The sequence below is a fragment of the Pongo abelii genome, chromosome 21, assembly GCF_028885655.2.
Source record: "Pongo abelii isolate AG06213 chromosome 21, NHGRI_mPonAbe1-v2.0_pri, whole genome shotgun sequence".
Lineage (NCBI taxonomy): Eukaryota > Metazoa > Chordata > Mammalia > Primates > Hominidae > Pongo > Pongo abelii.
Window position 1 is genome coordinate 60,457,843 of NC_072006.2, and position 18,617 is coordinate 60,476,459.

Here is an 18,617-nt window from a genome sequence, read left to right on the forward strand (position 1 = left end):
GGTTGATTGGTTGCTCTGTCTGTTGGGTTTCTGCCTCCTTCTTGTTCCTGAGACCATTTATAATGAATTTGCATGTAATGGAGTTTCAAGGAAGTTTGAAGATATTTGGGTGCTTCTGCTTGGTGGTAATAGAAGATGAGGGGATACTGCAACACAACCAGAGGACTCTAACTGAGGTCCTGTGTGATAAAAATAAACAAGCCTACACTAGGGCAGATTTTGAATCTGAAAGGAGAGGGGACTGTGTTTCAAACCCACCCTATCTAAGTTCCATTCTACTTAGGTTCCCCTCGGCTTTAAAAGCTGTAAGGCAGAGATCAAAACCCTTTTGTAAACTGCCTCTAAGTAACGCAGCAAATGGCTTCTTGCAGCTAAGGCTGGATCATTACAGTACAAAGCAGCAGTATTAAAGTAGGAGACTCTTTATTTCAGGGGAAAGGCTCATTTCCTGTAAAAAAAAATTTTTACAATTGGCATTGGGCTCTTTAATAGTATCTAATTGATAGATTTCAATTATACAGGAACAAAAAGTAAGTGTGGCCACTACTTACAGGCTGGAGATCAGTCATGTATCCTGGAAATCTTATCATTAGAGGGGGAATCCAACTTTTGGCCCCAGTGAAGAATTTTACTCATCTACCTAGAAGATGATTAAAAAGAAACCCAGAGTGTAATGAGAGAATTACTGCCGCAGCCAGTGCAAACAGAATGGATTTTAAATAAAGTATGAATTATTCTCAGATGTTGAGACTTTATTCATAGGAAAGAGAAAGCCAGACACAGCAAAGAAGAATAAAAAATGCGGCCTGAAGATCCCATGTTCTCTCAAAACCCCAACCCTTCTATTCTGAGTATTCATCAATATTTAATTTCCTCATTTATCTTATCTTTCCATTCCCACAACCCTGTGTTCTGTTCAGCTGAATGGTAGCCTCACATGAATGGTGACCCATTACTCTGTTGAGTTCACTAAGTACACATTGATGCCTATTGTGTGCTAGGTTCTGAAATATGAAGACAGGAAGAGACAACTCCAAACTATTACTAGAAATTCATCCCTGGAGCCAGACAGCAAAGGTCTCATTTGGCCACTCACTACTCTGTGACATCACTTAACTTTCCTCATTTGCAAAATGTGGATAACAATACTACCCATCACAGCGTTGGACAAATATTATGTGTTAATACTTGTAAAATACTTAGAATAGTGGCAGTGCCATATCATGTTAGCTTTACTATTACTTTGTAGGAGGCTTCAGACTAGGAAAAGAAACGAAAACAATAATTCCAAACTTATGGGATAAATGCTGTGATATTTATTAGCACTAGAGCTTTGAGAGTACACAGGAAGGCCTAAATGGGAAGGAGCGGAGTTGGACTGAAATAAGGAAAGATTTTCAATAAGAGATGAAACATAACTAAAATGTTTTGAAAGAAAACAAAAACCTAACCAGTAGCCTGTACCAGCTGCACAAATTTCCACTTCTGCCTTAAGAAGGGGGCTTTTCTCTACAGCTCATTCCTTTTCCCAAAACTAAAGCTTAGAATCATATTTATATAAGGAAATTCTTCCTGCTCCAGCTTCACCCAAGAGTATCATGTCTCTTTCTGCAGGCCTCTGCCCTTCTGGTAGGTATCACCTACTGCCAGTAATTAAGAACATGGAAATGGATGCAAGATTGCTGGGGGTCAAATTCCAGTTTTGCCACTCCTGGATCTGAAACCTTAGACAAGTTACTTAACCTTACAATGATTCAATTTCCTCATAGGTAAAATGGGGACCATTATACTGCCTACCTCTGGGTGGTTATGAGGATTAAATAAGTTAATACATATGAAGCATTTAGAACAATGCCTGGCATATTATAAGTACTATATGAATGGAGATGATGATCATTGCTAATTTTTTAAAAATAACAATTTTCCCAGGATCAGAAGTGGCAGTCTTGGTCTGTAAAATCCTGTTGAACAACTCAAGTCTTTTTTTTTTTCAACAGCTTTAGGAGTTATATTTGAAATAAATACACAGCAGACACTTAGTGTATAAAATTTGATAACTTTTTCCCAGCCACTCAGGAGGCTGGGGCAGGAGAATGGCGTGAACTCGGGAGGCGGAGCTTGCAGTGAGCCAAGATCGCGCCACTGCACTCCAGCCTGGGAAACACAGTGAGACTCCGTCTCAAAAAAAAAAAAAAAAAAAAAAAAAAAATCGATAACTTTTGAAACGTGTATACCTGTAAAAAAAAAAAAATACCATCACCACAATTAAGATAAACTTCCTTTGTAATCCCTACCACGGTCACCTCCTTCCCTATCTCATCCTTGTGCAATCACTAATCTGCACTGTCATTATAGACTAGTTTGCATTTTACAGAATTTTATATAAATGGAACCATCCAGTGTATACTCTTTTTTGGTCTGGCTTTTTTCATGCAGCGTAACCATTTTGAGATTGATCCATGTTGTAGCATGTATCAGTGGTTCATCCTTTGTCATTGAGGAGTAGTATTATGTGAATAAAACATAGATTGTTTATCCATTCACCTGATGACTGGCTTTTGGGTTGTTTCAGTTTGGGGCTATTAAAAATAAGCTGCTATGAACATTCATATGTGCATCTTTGTATGAACACATGCTCTTATTTATCTTGGGCACATGGCTAAATATGGTTCCTGTGGGTTTAACTTTTGAGAAACTCCCAAACTGCTTTCCACATGGTTGTACCATTTTACCCTCCCTTCAATAGTGTGTGTTTCTTCCCAGTTTCTCCACATCCTCACCAATCCTTGGCTTGGTCAGTCTTTTTGATTTTGCCCATTCTACTAGGTATGCAGTGATATCTCAATATAATTTTAATTTTAATTCCCCTAATGAATAATGATGCTGAGCATCTTTTCAGATGCTTATTTGTCATATATATTTTTTCTTTGATGAAGCCTCTTTTCAAATCTTTTGCCCATTTTTTAGTTGGGTTGTTTGATTTCTCAATAGTGAGTTTTGAGGGTTTTTGATATAATCTGGATATAAGTTCTTTATCAGATATATGATATGCAAATATTTTCTTCGAGTGTGTTTCTTGTCTGTTTATTCTTCTACAGTGTCTTTTAAAAAGGAGATATTTTTAATTTTGATGAAGTTTATCAATTTGTTTTGTTATGGATCATGCTTTTGATTTAGTGTCTAAGAAATCTTTACCCAAATCAGGTCTCGAAGAATTTCTCCTATGGCTTTTTTCCTAGACTTTTTATGGTTTTAGGCTTTATATTTAGGTCTAAGATTCTGATTGAGGTAATTTTTTATATGATTATGGATATGAACCGAAGTTCATTTCTTTACATGTGGATAGCCGATGGTTTCAGCACCATTTGTTGAAAAGACTATCCTTTCTACGCTGAATTGTCTTTCCACCTTTGTCAAAAGCAGTTGTCTATATATGTAAGGGTCAATTTCTAGACTCTCTATTCTGTTCCATTTACATGTTTATCTATCTTTTAAGCCAGTACCACACTGTCTTGATTATCATAGGTCTGTAATGAGCATCAAAATCAAGTAAAATTCATCTACCAACTTTTTTCTTCTTTTTCAAAGTAGTTTTGGCTATTCTAGATCCTTTGTCCTTCCATATGAATTTTAGAATCAGCTTATTGATTTCTATCAAATTCTTGTTGGAAACTGTAAAAATCCTAGAAGAAAACTTAGGAAACGCCATTCTGGATATGGCCCTTAGGGAAGAATTTATGACTAAGTCCTCAAAAGCAATTGCAACAAAAACAAAAATTCACAAGTGGGACCTAATCAAACTAAAGGACTTCTGCACAGCAAAAGAAACTGTCAGGGGGGAGGAGCCAAGATGGTCGAATAGGAACAGCTCTGGTCTACAGCTCCCAGCATGAGCGACGCAGAAGACGGGTGATTTCTGCATTTCCATCTGAGGTACCGTGTTCATCTCACAAGGGAGTGCCAGACAGTGGGCGCAGGTCAGTGGGTGAGTGCACCATGCGCCAGCCAAAGCAGGGGCAAGGCATTCCCTCACTCGGGAAGTGCAAGTGGTCAGGGAGTTCCCTTTCCAGGGGTGACAGATGGCACCTGGAAAATTGTGCCACTCCCACCTGAATACTGTGCTTTTCCAACGGGCTTAGGAAACGGTGCACCAGGAGATTATAGCCCGCACCTGGCTCAGAGGGTCCTATGCCCACGGAGTCTCGCTGATTGCTAGCACAGCAGTCTGAGATCAAACAGCAAGTCCGCAGCGAGGCTGGGGGAGGGGCGCCCGCCATTGCCCAGGCTCCCTTAGGTAAACAAAGCAGATGGGAAGCTCGAACTGGGTGGAGCCCACCACAGCTCAAGGAGGCCTGCCTGCCTCTGTAGGCTCCACCTCTGGGCGCAGGGCACAGACAAACAAAAAGATAGCAGTAACCTCTGCAGACTTAAATGTCCCTGTCTGACAGCTTTGAGGAGAGCAGTGGTTCTCCCAGCACGCAGCTGGAGATCTGAGAATGGGCAGACTGCCTCCTCAAGTGGGTCCCTGACCCCTGACCCCTGAGCAGCCTAACTGGGAGGCACCCCCCAGCAGGGGCAGACTGATACCTCACATGGCCGGCCAGGTACTCCAACAGACCTGCAGCTGAGGGTCCTGTCTGTTAGAAGGAAAACTAACAGAAAGGACATCCACACCAAAAACCCATCTGTACATCACCATCATCAAAGACCAAAAGTAGATAAAACCACAAAGATGGGGAAAAAACAGAGCAGAAAAACTGGAAACTCTAAAAACCAGAGTACCTCTCCTCCTCCAAAGGAACGCAGTTCCTCACCTGCAACGGAACAAAGCTGGACGGAGAATGACTTTGATGAGCTGAGAGAAGAAGGCTTCAGACGATCAAATTACTCTGAGCTACGGGAGGATATTCAAACCAAAGGCAAAGAAGTTGAAAACTTTGAAAAAAATTTAGAAGAATGTATAACTAGAATAACGAGTACAGAGAAGTGCTTAAAGGAGCTGATGGAGCTGAAAACCAAGGCTCGAGAACTACGTGAAGAATGCAGAAGCCTCAGGAGCCGATGCGATCAAATGGAAGAAAGGGTATCAGCCCTGGAAGATGAAATGAATGAAATGAAGCAAGAAGGGAAGTTTAGAGAGAAAAGAATAAAAAGAAATCAGCAAAGCCTCCAAGAAATGTGGGACTATGTGAAAAGACCAAATCTACGTCTGATTGGTGTACCTGAAAGTGATGGGGAGAATGGAACCAAGTTGGAAAACACTCTGCAGGATATTATCCAGGAGAACTTCCCCAATCTAGCAAGGCAGGCCAACATTCAGATTCAGGAAATACAGAGAACGCCACAAAGATACTCCTCGAGAAGAGCAACTCCAAGACACATAATTGTCAGATTCACCAAAGTTGAAATGAAGGAAAAAATGTTAAGGGCAGCCAGAGAGAAAGGTCGGGTTACCATCAAAGGGAAGCCCATCAGACTAACAGCGGATCTCTCGGCAGAAACCCTACAAGCCAAAAGAGAATGGGGGCCAATATTCAAAATTCTTAAAGGAAAGAATTTTCAGCCCAGAATTTCATATCCTGCCAAACTAAGCTTCATAAGTGAAGGAGAAATAAAATACTTTACAGACAAGCAAATGCTGAGAGATTCTGTCACCACCAGGCCTGCCCTAAAAGAGCTCCTGAAGGAAGCGCTAAACATGGAAAGGCAAAACCGGTACCAGCCACTGCAAAATCATGCCAAAATTTAAAGACCATCAAGACTAGGAAGAGACTGCATCAACTAAATGAGCAAAATAACCAGCTAATATCATAATGACAGGATCAAATTCACACATAACAATATTAACTTTAAATGTAAATGGACTAAATGCTCCACTTAAAAGACACACACTGGCAAATTGGATAAAGAGTCAAGACCCATCAGTGTGCTGTATTCAGGAAACCCATCTCACGTGCAGAGACACACATAGGCTCAAAACAAAAGGATGGAGGAAGATCTACCAAGCAAATGGAAAACAAAAAAAGGCAGGGGTTGCAATCCTAGTCTCTGATAAAACAGACTTTAAACCAACAAAGATCAAAAGAGACAAAGAAGGCCATTACATAATGGTAAAGGGATTAATTCAACAAGAAGAGCTAACTATCCTAAATATATATGCACCCAATACAGGAGCACACAGATTCATAAAGCAAGTCCTGAGTGACCTACAAAGAGACTTAGACTCCCACACATTAATAATGGGAGACTTTAACACCCCACTGTCAACATTAGACAGATCAACGAGACAGAAAGTCAAGAGGGATACCCAGGAATTGAACTCAGCTCTGCACCAAGTGGACCTAATAGACATCTACAGAACTCTCCACCCCAAATCAACAGAATATACATTTTTTTCAGCACCACACCACACCTATTCCAAAATTGACCACATACTTGGAAGTAAAGCTCTCCTCAATAAATGTAAAAGAACAGAAATTATAACAAACTATCTCTCAGATCACAGTGCAATCAAGCTAGAACTCAGGATTAAGAATCTCACTCAAAACCGCTCAACTACATGGAAACTGAACAACCTGCTCCTGAATGACTACTGGGTACATAACGAAATGAAGGCAGAAATAAAGATGTTCTTTGAAACCAACGAGAACCAAGACACAACATACCAGAATCTCTGGGACACATTCAAAGCAGTGTGTAGAGGGAAATTTATAGCACTAAATGCCCACAAGAGAAAGCAGGAAAGATCCAAAATTGACACCCTAATATCACAATTAAAAGAATTAGAAAAGCAAGAGCAAACACATTCAAAAGCTAGCAGAAGGCAAGAAATAACTAAAATCAGAGGAGAACTGAAGGAAATAGAGACACAAAAAACCCTTCACAAAATTAATGAATCCAGGAGCTGGTTTTTTGAAAGGATCAACAAAATTGATAGACTGCTAGCAAGATTAATAAAGAAAAAAAGAGAGAGGAATCAAATAGATGCAATAAAAATGATAAAGGGGATATCACCACCGATCCCACAGAAATACAAACTACCATCAGAGAATACTACAAACACCTCTACACAAATAATCTAGAAAATCTAGAAGAAATGGATAAATTCCTCAACACATACACCCTCCCAAGACTAAACCAGGAAGAAGTTAAATCTCTGAATAGACCAATAACAGGAGCTGAAATTGTGGCAATAATCAATAGCTTACCAACCAAAAAAGTCCAGGACCAGATGGGTTCACAGCCGAATTCTACCAGAGGTACAAGGAGGAACTGGTACCATTCCTTCTGAAACTATTCCAATCAATAGAAAAAGAGGGAATCCTCCCTAACTCATTTTATGAGGCCAGCATCATCCTGATACCAAAGCCAGGCAGAGACACAACAAAAAAAGAGAATTTTAGACCAATATCCTTGATGAACATTGATGCAAAAATCCTCAATAAAATACTGGCAAACCAACTCCAGCAGCACATCAAAAAGCTCCTCCACCATGATCAAGTGGGCTTCATCCCTGGGATGCAAGGCTGGTTCAATGTACGCAAATCAATAAATGTAATCCAGCATATAAACAGAACCAAAGACAAAAACCACATGATTATCTCAATAGATGCAGAAAAGGCCTTTGACAAAATTCAACAACCCTTCATGCTAAAAACTCTCAATAAATTAGGTATTGATGGGACGTATCTCAAAATAATAAGAGCTATCTATGACAAACCCACAGCCAGTATTATCCTGAATGGGCAAAAACTGGAAGCATTCCCTTTGAAAACTGGCACAAGACAGGGATGCCCTCTCTCACCACTGCTATTCAACATAGTGTTGGAAGTTCAGGCCAGGGCAATTAGGCAGGAGAAGGAAATAAAGGGTATTCAATTAGGAAAAGAGGAAGTCAAATTGTCCCTCTTTGCAGATGACATGATTGTATATCTAGAAAACCCCATTGTCTCAGCCCAAAATCTCCTTAAGCTGATAAGCAACTTCAGCAAAGTCTCAGGATACAAAATCAATGTACAAAAATCACAAGCATTCTTATACACCAATAACAGACAAACAGAGAGCCAAATCATGAGTGAACTCCCATTCACAATTGCTTCAAAGAGAATAAAATACCTAGGAATCCAACTTACAAGGGATGTGAAGGACCTCTTCAAGGAGAACTACAAACCACTGCTCAAGGAAATAAAAGAGGATACAAACAAATGGAAGAACATTCCATGCTCATGGGTAGGAAGAATCAACATCGTGAAAATGGCCATACTGCCCAAGGTAATTTACAGATTCAATGCCATCCCCATCAAGCTACCAATGACTTTCTTCACAGAATTGGAAAAAACTACTTCAAAGTTCATATGGAACCAAAAAAGAGCCCGCATCACCAAGTCAATCCTCAGCCAAAAGAACGAAGCTGGAGGCATCACACTACCTGATTTCAAACTATACTACAAGGCTACAGTAACCAAAACAGCATGGTACTGGTACCAAAACAGAGATATAGATCAATGGAACAGAACAGAGCCCTCAGAAATAATGCCACATATCTACAACTATCTGATCTTTGACAAACCTGAGAAAAACAAGAAATGGGGAAAGGATTCCCTATTTAATAAATGGTGCTGGGAAAACTGGCTAGCCATATGGAGAAAGCTGAAACTGGATCCCTTCCTTACACCTTATACAAAAATCAATTCAAGATGGATTAAAGACTTAAACGTTAGACCCAAACTATAAAAACCCTAGAAGAAAACCTAGGCATTACCATTCAGGACATAGGCATGGGCAAGGACTTCATGTCTAAAACACCAAAAGCAATGGCAACAAAAGCCAAAATTGACAAATGGGATCTAATTAAACTAAAGAGCTTCTGCACAGCAAAAGAAACTACCATCAGAGTGAACAGGCAACCTACAAAATGGGAGAAAATTTTCGCAACCTACTCATCTGACAAAGGGCTAATATCCAGAATCTACAATGAACTCCAACAAATTTACAAGAAAAAAACAAACAACCCCATCAAAAAGTGGGTGAAGGACATGAACAGACACTTCTCAAAAGAAGACATTTATGCAGCCAAAAACCACATGAAAAAATGCTCACCATCACTGGCCATCAGAGAAAGGCAAATCAAAACCACAATGAGATACCATCTCACACCAGTTAGAATGGCAATCATTAAAAAGTCAGGAAACAACAGGTGCTGGAGAGGATGTGGAGAAATAGGAACACTTTTACACTGTTGGTGGGACTGTAAACTAGTTCAACCCTTGTGGAAGTCAGTGTGGCGATTCCTCAGGGATCTAGAACTAGAAATTCCATTTGACCCAGCCATCCCATTACTGGGTATATACCCGAAGGACTATAAATCATGCTGCTATAAAGACACATGCACACATATGTTTACTGCGGCACTATTCACAATAGCAAAGACTTGGAACCAACCCAAATGTCCAACAATGATAAACTGGATTAAGAAAATGTGGCACATATACACCATGGAATACCATGCAGCCATAAAAAATGATGAGTTCATGTCCTTTGTAGGGACATGGATGAAATTGGAAATCATCATTCTCAGTAAACTATCACAAGAACAAAGAACCAAACACCACATATTCTCACTCATAGGTGGGAATTGAACAATGAGAACACATGGACACAGGAAGGGGAACATCACACTTCGGGGACTGTTGCAGGGTGGGGGGAGGGATAGCATTGGGAGATATACCTAATGCTAGATGACGAGTTGGTGGGTGCAGCGAACCAGTATGGCAGATGTATACATATGTAACTAACCTGCACATTGCGCACATGTACCATAAAACCTAAACTATAATAATAATAATTAAAAAAAAGAAATTAAAAAAAAAAAAGCTGTCAACAGAGTAAACAGACAACCTACAGAATAGGAGAAAAAATTCACAAACTGTGTATCTGACAAAAGTCTAATATCCAGCCTCTCCCTCTCCCTCTCCCCTTTCTTCGGTCTCCCTCTCCTTCTCCCTCTCCCTCCCCCTCCCCCTCCCCCTCTCCGTCTCCCTCTCCCCTTTCTTCGGTCTCTCTCTCCTTCTTTTTTTGGTCTCTCTCTTTTGCCAAAGCTGGACTGTACTGCCATGATCTCAGCTCGCTGCAACCTCCCTGCCTCCGGCTCCTATGATTCTCCTGCCTCGGCCTGCCGAGTGCCTGGGATTGCAGGCGCGCGCTGCCATGCCTGACTGGTTTTTGTATTTTTGGTGGAGACGGGGTTTCGCTCTGTTGACTGGGCTGGTCTCCAGCTCCTGGCCTCCAGTGATCTGCCCGCCTCGGCCTCCCGAGGTGCTGGGATTGCAGATGGAGTCTCACTCACTCAATGCTCAATGTTGCTCAGGCTGGAGTGCAGCGGCAGTGATCTCCGCTCGCTACAACCTCCACCTCCCAGCCGCCTGCCTTGGCCTCCTAAAGTGCTAAGATTACAGCCTCTGCCCCGCCGCCACCCCGTCTAGGAAGTGAGGAGCGTCTCTGCCTGGCCGCCCATCCTCTGGGATGTGAGGAGCCCCTCTGCTGGGCCGCCCCGTCTGGGAAGTGAGGAGCGCCTCTGCCCAGCCGCCATCCCATATAGGAAGTGAGGAGCCGTCTCTGCCCGGCCGTCCATTGTCTGGGATGTGAGAAGCGCCTCTGCCCGGCTGCCCCATCTGGGAGGTGAGGAGCACCTCTGCCCGGCCGCCCCGTCTGGGAGGTGAGGAGCGTCTCTGCCCGGCCGCCCCGTCTGGGAGGTGAGGAGCGCCTCTGCCTGGCCGCCCCGTCTGGGAGGAGGTGAGGAGCGCCTCTGCCCGGCTGCCCCGTCTGGGAGGAAGCGAGGAGCGCCTCTACCTGGCTGCCCCGTCTGGAAAGTGAGGAGCGCCTCTGCCCGGCCGCCCCGTCTGGGAGGTGAGGAGCGCCTCTGCCTGGCCGCCCCGACTGGGAGGTGAAGAGCGCCTGCCCGGCTGCCCTGCCTGGGAGGTAAGGAGCGCCTCTGCCCAGCTGCCACCCCGTCTGAGAGGAAGTGAGGAGCACCTCTGCCCGGCCGCCCCGACTGGGAAGTGAGGAGCACCTCTGCCCGGCCGCCCCGTCTCGGAAGTGAGGAGTGCCTCTGCCCGGCCGCCCTGTCTGGGAGGTGAGGAGCGCCTCTGCCCCGCCGCCCTGTCTGGGAGGTGTACCCAACAGCTCCGAAGAGACAGCGGCCGTCGGAGCGGGCCATGAGGACGATGGCAGTTTTGTTAAAAAGAAGACGGGGAAGTGTGGGGAAAGGAAGGAGAGATCAGATTGTTGCTGTGTCTGTGTAGAAAGAGGTGGGCATAGGAGACTCCATTTTGTTCTGACTAGGAGAAATTCTTCTGCCTTGGGATGCTGTTGATCTATGGCCTTTCCCCCAGCCCCGTGCTCTCTGAAACATGTGCTGTGTCAACTCAGGGTTAAATGGATTAAGGGTGGTGCAAGATGTGCTTTGTTAAACAGATGCTTGAAGGCAGCATGCTCTTTAAGAGTCATCACCACTCCCTAATCTCAAGTACCCAGGGACACAAACACTACAGAAGGCCACAGGGACCTCTGCCTAGGAAAACCAGAGACCTTTGTTCATGTGTTTATCTCCTGACCTTCTCTCCACTATTATCCTATGACCGTGCCATATCCCCCTCTAGGAGAAACACCCAAGAATGATCAATAAGTGCTTAATAAAAAAAAAAAATAATAAAATAAAATAATACAAAAAAAAAAAAAAAGAAACCAACACATCACCTTTTGGCTATAGGAAGAGTGCTGTTATGAATATCCATGTATGAGTATTTGAGTCTCTCTTTTCAGTTCTCTTGGGTGTATACCTAGGAGTGGAATTGCTGAGTCGTGTGGCAATTCTATGTTGAACTTTTTGAGGAACTGCCAGACTGTTTCCCACAGCAAATGAACTTTTTACTCTCCCATCAGCAATGTAGAAGGAAATAAAAAACATCATATTTTAATTTATAAAAATCGAATTATACCACACAAAAAAAAGCCTAATATCCAGAATCTATAAGAAACTTAAACAACAGAACAAGAAGAAAACAACCCCATGTTTAAAAAATGGGCAAAAGTCATGAACAGAGACTTCTCAAAAGAAGACATACAAACAGCCAACAAACATATGAAGAAATTTTTATCATCACTAATCATCATAGAAATGCAAATCAGAACCACAATGAGATACCATCTCATGCCCATCAGCATGGTTATATTAAAAAGTCAAAAAAAACAACAGATGCGGAGAAAAGGAAATGCTTATACACTATTGGTGGGAATGTAAATTTTTTCAGCCACTGTGGAAAGCAGTTTGGAGATTTCTCAAAAAACTGAAAACAGAACTACCATTCAAAACCCAGCAATCCCATCACTGGGTATATATCCAACAGAAAACAAATCCTTCTACCAAAAAGAAGCATGCCCTTGCATGTTCATTGCAGCACTATTCACAATAGCAAAGTCATGGAATCAATCTAAGTGTCCATCAATGGAGGACTGGAAAAATAAAATGCGGTACGTAAACACCAGGGGATACTAGCAACCATTAAAAAAAAAGAAATCACATCCTTTGTAGCAACATGAATGCAGTTGGAGGCCATTATCCTAAGCAAATTAATGTAGGAACAGAAAACCAAATAGTACATGTTCTCACTTACAGGGGAGAGCTAGACATTGGATACTCATGGACATAAAGATGGCAACAGTAGACACTGGGGACTACTGGTGGGGCAGTGGGGAGAAGGAAGGTGCAGGGGTTGAAAAACTTACTGTTGCATACTATGCTCAGTAACTGGTTGACAAGATCATTCATACCCCAACCTCAGCATCACACAATATACACAGGTAATAAACCTGCACAGGTAGCCCCAGAATCTAAAATAAAAGTTGAAAAAATTCTCACTGGGATTTTAATTGAGATCAGATTGGATATATAGATCAACCTGTGGAGAATTCACATCTTATACAAAAGTGAATCTTTCAACCCATGAACATCTCTCTCCATTTATTTAGAACTTATTTAGTTTCTCTCAGAAATGTGTTATAGTTTTCATACATAGTCCTTTATTTTTGTAGTTTCAATTCACAGGTCCTTTACATTTTTTTCAGATTTATTCCCAAGTACTTCATGTCTGTGATACTGTTGTAAATTGTATTTTTTTAATTGAGATTTCCAATTGTCTGTGGCAAATTGACTTTTTATATTAATCTCAAATCTGAAGTACACTAAATTTATTTACAAGTTCAAGATGCTTTTTTCTGGATTCTACATAAATAATCATGTCTTCTGCAAACAAAGACAATTTTGCTTCTTCATTTCCAATCTGAATGTTTTTTCTTTCTTTTTCTTGCCTTATTCTATTGGCTAGAAGCTCTAGTACAATGTAGAATAAAAGTGGTGGGAGTACGCATCTTTGCTTTGTTTCTGATCTTAGAGAAAAGCATTTAATCTTTCAACTTTAAGTATGATGTTAGCTGTAGGTTTTTTGTACTGTCCTTTATTAGGCTGAGGAAGTTTCCTTCCATTAATACTATGAGTTTGCTGAGAGCTTAAATCAAGAATGAATGTTGAATATTTTTAATGCTTTTTGCTGCATCTATTGAGATCCTCACATTTTATTTTTTATTTTATAATATGGTGAATTACATCGATTAAGTTTGAGTATTGAAACAATGTTGCATTTCTGGGAAAAATCCCAATTAATCATGATGTGTGTGTGTATATGTGTGCATGCACATACATGTGTATATATGTGTATATTAGTTAAATTTCACTTGTCAAAATCTTGTTTATAATTTTTATTCATGCTTATGAAATATTTTTATCTATAATTTTATATTCTTATAATATTTTAGTTAGGTTTTGATATAGGCTAATGTTGACCTCATCTAACGAGTTGGGACACAGTTCTCCCTTTTCAATTTTCTATAAGAGTTTGTATAAAATTGTTATCATTACCCCCTTAAGTGTTTGGTAGAACTCTTCAATAAAACCATCTGGACCAAAAGTTTTCTTCGATGGAAGGTTTTTAAACAACAAATTAAATTCCTTAAACAGATATAGGGATACTCAGGCTCAGGTTATCTATTTCTTCATGAGTAATCTTTGGTAGTTCATATCTTTCATGGAACATTGACCATTTTATCTAAGTTGTTGAGCTTATTTACAGAAAGTTGTTTATAATATTCCCCTATTAACCTTTTAAAATTGTATTATCTACATTAATGTCACCTCTCACATCTGATATTGGTAATTTGTGTCTTCTATCTTTATTTTCTAGTCAGCCTCACTGGACACATATCAATTTTTTAATCTTCTCAAAAAAACACCTTTTAGTTTTATTTTTTCTATTTATTTTCTGCTTTCTATTTTATTGATTTCTGTTCTAATGTTTTTCTACTTATCTTGAGTTTAATTTGGGTTTTTTCCCTAGTTTCTTAACCTGGAAGCTGTGATCATTGATTCAAGACCTTCCTTCTCTTCTAATATCAGCATTTAGTATTATAAAATTCACCGTAAGTATTATTTAGCAGTACGTTGTAAATTCAATGTGTTGCATTTTATTTTATTTAGTTCAAAATGCTTTCTAGTTTTCATTTATTTTCTTGTTTGACCCATGGGTTGTCTAAAAGTGTGTTACCTTGTTTGGAGATTTTCCAGAAATCTGTTATTGATTTATAAGTTACTTTCATATTTTTGCATGATTTAAATCTTTTGTAAATTTATTAAATCTTGCTTTGCAGTCCAGAATACAGTCTATCTTGATAAATGTTCAATGTATATTCTACCTTCACTTGGTGGAGCATTTTATAAAACTTAATTAGGTCAAGTGGGTTGATAGTGTTGTTCAGATATTTATATTCTTATTGATTTTCTGTCTACTTATTCTAGAAATTACTGAGAAATAGTTATTTAATATATTTGACTATAGTTGCAGATGTGTACATTTTTAATAATGTTATCAGTTATTGCCCAGGTATTTTGAAGTTCTGTTATTAAGGGCATAAACCCTCAGGACTGTTATATTCTCTTAAAGAATTGACTCCATTATGACAATGAAATTACAACCTTTCTTTCTAGTAATATTCTTTGAACTGAGATTTACCTTTCTGGCATTAATATAACTCTTCCAGCTTTCTTTTGACTGGTGTTAGTATAGTACAGTCTATTCTTATCATGTGTAGTAGCTGTGTATTATAAAGTCACTGTGAACACTGAAGTAGCAAATATTGAACCATTGCACCTAAAATAAATATGTATATACATATCTCACATAAATTATAATCTTAAATCCTAAAAGCAGTTCATCATGATGTATTCTATTTGCTTGATATTTACAAAGAGAAAATAAGGTTCAAAAGTGTTAAGTAACTTAACTGAGGTTGTCTCACTAACAGTGACAGAGTTAGGATTCAAATTTCATTCAACCGACCCAAGAGTGTTCTTGCACTACACTGTGCTATCCCCTACTTTCTTTATCCTCTGGTTATCTCTTTTTAAAAGCTAAAACAAGAACACAAAGTTTTGCCTTATTTGTTTTGTTCTCAGCCAGTAATGGGGCGTTCATTAGGTGACTCAAATTTTTTGCTATTCTGTGCATCTCCACAAATGGCCACAAAAGCACCAAGAGTATTGATTTTGAAGTTACAAGCAAAACTTACCGAGTAAGCTAATTCATAAATATGGAATCCTCAAATCATGAGAATTGTGTATCTTTTTCCATCCCTTTACACTTAACCTGTTTGTATCTTTATATTAAAAGTGCAATTCTGTAGGCAGAATATAATTGGGTGTTGCTTTTTTATCCAATCTGATAACCTCTGTCTTTTAATTGGGATATTTAGACCATTTGTATTTAATGTGATAATTTATATTGCTAAATTTAAATCTATCTTTCTATGTGCTTTCTAGTCGTCCCACATATTACTTGGGTTTTTTTTCTCTTTTTATGCCTTTTTAGGTTAATCGAATCTTTTATATCATTTATCTTTTATTGTTTTATTAGCTATAATTCTTTGTTTTGTTATTTTAGTGGTTATTGTAGGGTTTATAGTATACATCTTCTCACAGTCTGCCTTCAAATGATATTATAGCATGTTACATACAGTATAAAAACTTTACAATAGTATAATTCTATTCCTCCCCTCTCAACCTTTGCATTATCATTACACATTTAATCATGCATATGATATAAAACCCACACTGCATTGTTACTATTTTTGTATAAAGAGTCAATTGTCTTTTAAGACATTTAAATAATTTTTTAAAACTCTAGGTATTTGCTCATATGGTTACCATTTCTGGTGCTCTTCATTCTTCTGTGTGCATTCCTATTTTCAACTGCTATTATATGCCTCTTGCCTAAAGAATTTCCTTTTACATTTTTAGTAGTCTGCTGGTAACAAATTCTCTCAGCTTTTCCATGTCTAAAAACATCTTTATTTTGCCCTTTTTTTGAAATATATTTCCTCTAGGTATAGTATTCTGGATTGACAGTTTCCCTCTTCAGGACTTTAATAATGTTTCTGCACTTGCCTTGTCACTTGTATCGTTCAGCAGGAAATCTGCTGTCATCCCTATACTTGTTCCTCTCTGCATTATGTTCTTTTTCTCTGCTGTTTTTAAGGTTTCTTTAACAATAGTTTTCAGCAATTTGATGATGATATAACTTGGTGTAGTTTTCTTTAAGTTTCTTGTGTTTGGAGTTTCTTGATTAGATTTGTGAATTTATAGTTTTTAGCCATTTTCATCCATCATTACTTCCAATACCTTTTCTGTCCATTTCTGCCTTCTTCTAGTACTCCAGTTGCATATATATGAGGCCATGTGAAGTTGTTCCATGGTTCATTTATGCTTTATTTTTTAAATTCTCTTTTCTCCTTGTATTTCATTTTGTATAATTTCTACTTTTATGTCTTCCAGGTTACTAATTTCAACTTACACAGTATAATTACACAGCTAAAAAAATATATTTTTGATGTTTTAAAAAATATCTTCCATGCCTCTACTTGACTTTTTGAATATATACATTACAGTTATAATAACTATTTCAATATACCTTTCACTGATAATTCTATGTCAGTTCTGGATCCATTTTGATTGATTAAATTTTATTCTGGGTTATATGGGTTTTTTGCTTCTTTGCATGCTTGGCAATTTTTATTAGATGCAAATATTATGAATTTTCTATTGTGGAATGCTGGCTATTCTTGTATTCTTTCCAATATTCTCAAGCTTTGTCCTGAGATGCAGTTAGTTACTTGGAAACAGTTTGATCTTTTCATGTCTGGATTTTAAGATTTGTTAAATGAGATGTAAGCAATGCTCAGTCTTGAGATGATTACTCCCCACTATTGAAGCAAGACCCTTCTGTGTACTCTACCCACGTTCATTAAATCATGAGATTTTCCCATCTCACTGGTGGGAGCAAGCACCATCTCTGGCCCTATATAAATGTCAGGTCATGTTATCTCTCACCTTTTTTTTTTTTTTGTGGTCTTTTCCATGACCTTGGGTAGTTTAGTCATATGCATGTGCTGATCAGTATTCAGCTGAATACTCAAAAGCAACCCTCTGCAGATCTCTGCAGTTCTTCTCTAAGCAGTGCTCTCCCACTTCTTACAAATTCTCCCACTCTGATTTCTCTAAACTTTCATTTCCATCTCCTCAATTCAAGGAGTTCGCTGGGCTCTACCCCGGGTTCCTTTTTTGTGCCACAATCTGGAAACTCTCTCAGGTTTGCAGGTTTCTGAAGCAAATGTAGGGCTCACGATTTTTGTTTCCCATCTGTCGGGGATCACTGTCCTTCATTGTCTGATGTCCAGTGTCTTGAAAACCCATTGTTTTATATATTTTGTTTCCTTTTTGCTTATTTCAGGCAGGAAGAAAAATCTTTCTTCTTAGTTGGAAGTAGAAGTCCTTGTCTCAACTTTACCTGTTCTACTCATTTCTAATAAGGGCCCCTGATTGGTTTTCCCAACAACTGAACTCTATGCTTTGACCACTCACCTTCTAGCCCACTCTGTCTCTCTGATTTGACTCAAAGAAATACTATAATCTTGGGATCAGGAATACCAAGGTTCACTTGCTTGCTGTTGCACTAACTCTGTTAGTTTACTTTCCCATTTGTAAATTGAAGTAACAAAACCTACCTTATGAGATTGTTGTAAAGTAACTTCTCCAGTGACTGGTAAACAACAGGGACTTAATGAATGGTGGTTGTCATTACTATTACTAGACTTCTTGTTCTAGCTTATTCTCTCTTCCTCCTCTCCTTCCCTGCCTCCATCTTCTTTACTCCGGATCTGCTCAGCCCTAATATTTCTTGACTGTGGGCTGCAGTGACAAATTATGCTTTAAGTTATGTCTTGGGCCTCATGACAGCTGAGTCACGCCATCAAGAGCCTGTAGAGTGAGAATGAGTCCCAGCCCTGAAATATCAGCATGTGTGGGCGGTTTCTGCAGGAATCACTGACGAGCACCTGTTAAATATTTTACTTTTTCTTAGACAAGCTTCAGTCACTTACTTTTAGTAAGTCTTAACGTCTCCCTACACTTAACAAAAGACCACATAGAACTTAGCCACCACCTAGCATTGTTCAGA

At 39.3% G+C, this 18,617-nt stretch overlaps 1 long non-coding RNA gene across 1 annotated transcript in view; it reads right to left on the reverse strand.

The window, feature by feature from the left end:
- Positions 1 to 564: 564 nt before the first annotated feature.
- Positions 565 to 18,617, reverse strand: part of LOC134760789 (uncharacterized) — a 33,705-nt gene continuing 15,652 nt past the window's right edge. The window contains exon 3 of the long non-coding RNA XR_010138766.1: positions 565 to 636. This is a non-coding gene — a long non-coding RNA (uncharacterized LOC134760789). The remainder of the gene's footprint in view (positions 637 to 18,617) is intronic.